The following is a 1,183-nucleotide window of genomic DNA, read 5'->3' on the forward strand; positions in this document are numbered from 1 at the left end:
AATGTCCAACAGGTACATGAAAAGGTGCTCAGCATCACTAATTGTTAGGGAAATGTAAACGAAAACCACAGTGAACTATCACCTCATGCATGTTAGAAGAGCTACCAACCAAAAGACAAGAGATAATAAATTCCAGCAAGAATGGAGAAGAAAGGGAACCCTCATGCACTGTTGGTAGGACTATAAACTGGTATAGCCACTATGGAAACTAGTATGGGGGTTTCTCAAAGAATTAATAGAACTACCATGTGATCCAGCATCTACTTCCGGGTATATAGCTGAAGGGAATAAAATCACTAGGTCAAGAGTTAGCTCAACAGATAAGTGGATAAAGTAAATTTAGTGTTTATGTATATTGTGCGTGTATATGCATATATGTCTACATATGTGTACATAATGGATACTATTCAGCCATTAAAAAAGAAAATCCTGCCATTTGCAACAATATAATTACCTTGAGGTCATTATGCTAAGTGAAATAAGTCACAGAGATACTGAACCTGGCAGGTGAGATACCTGATCATGAAAGTGGTTTTCCCAGGGCAAGTCGTGTCCATTGCACTCTGAGTGTGCTGACCCCTGCAATTTTCCCAAATGTGGGAAACCTAACTGCATAATTTGTGGTGCTAGAGGACTGCGTTCACAATCTGTACTACAGAAAAAAAAAGAGAGAAAGACAAATACCATATGATCTCACTTATGTGTGGAACAATGACAAACTTCATTAAAAAAGATCAGATTTGTGGTTACCAGGGACAGGGTAGGAGAATGGGATGAAGGTGGTCAAAAGGAATAATATAGTTAAGTTCTAGGAATGTAACGTGCGGAGCACGATGACTGTAGTTAGCACTGCTGTAAAGGCTATTTGAAAGTTGCTGAGAAAGTACATACCAGAGTTCTTCACAAGGAGAAAAAAACATTTTTTAAACTATATGAGATGATGTTTGTTAACTTATTGTGGTAATCATATCCCAATATATGATATATGTAAGTAAAGTCATTATTCTGTACACCTTAAACTTACATAAACTATATCATTTTTCTCAACAAAACTAAAATAAAAATAAATAAGGTTTAAGTACTTACTGTGAAGAAATCAACACATGTACAATTTAATTATACAGGTTTATAATATGTAAAAATTTTTAAAGGTAATGTGGTCTATTTGAGAAACAAGTTTAGA

General features: G+C 35.1%; 1 non-coding gene across 1 annotated transcript; it reads left to right on the plus strand.

Moving 5' to 3' along the window:
- Positions 1-491: 491 nt before the first annotated feature.
- Positions 492-653, plus strand: LOC119057643 (U1 spliceosomal RNA). The gene has a single exon (XR_008392488.1). It is a non-coding gene; the product is annotated as a U1 spliceosomal RNA (small nuclear RNA).
- The last annotated feature ends 530 nt before the right edge of the window (positions 654-1,183 follow it).

This window comes from Artibeus jamaicensis, unplaced genomic scaffold (assembly GCF_021234435.1).
Source record: "Artibeus jamaicensis isolate MK-2021 breed Jamaican fruit bat unplaced genomic scaffold, CSHL_Jam_final contig_548, whole genome shotgun sequence".
In the NCBI taxonomy this organism is placed as follows: domain Eukaryota; kingdom Metazoa; phylum Chordata; class Mammalia; order Chiroptera; family Phyllostomidae; genus Artibeus; species Artibeus jamaicensis.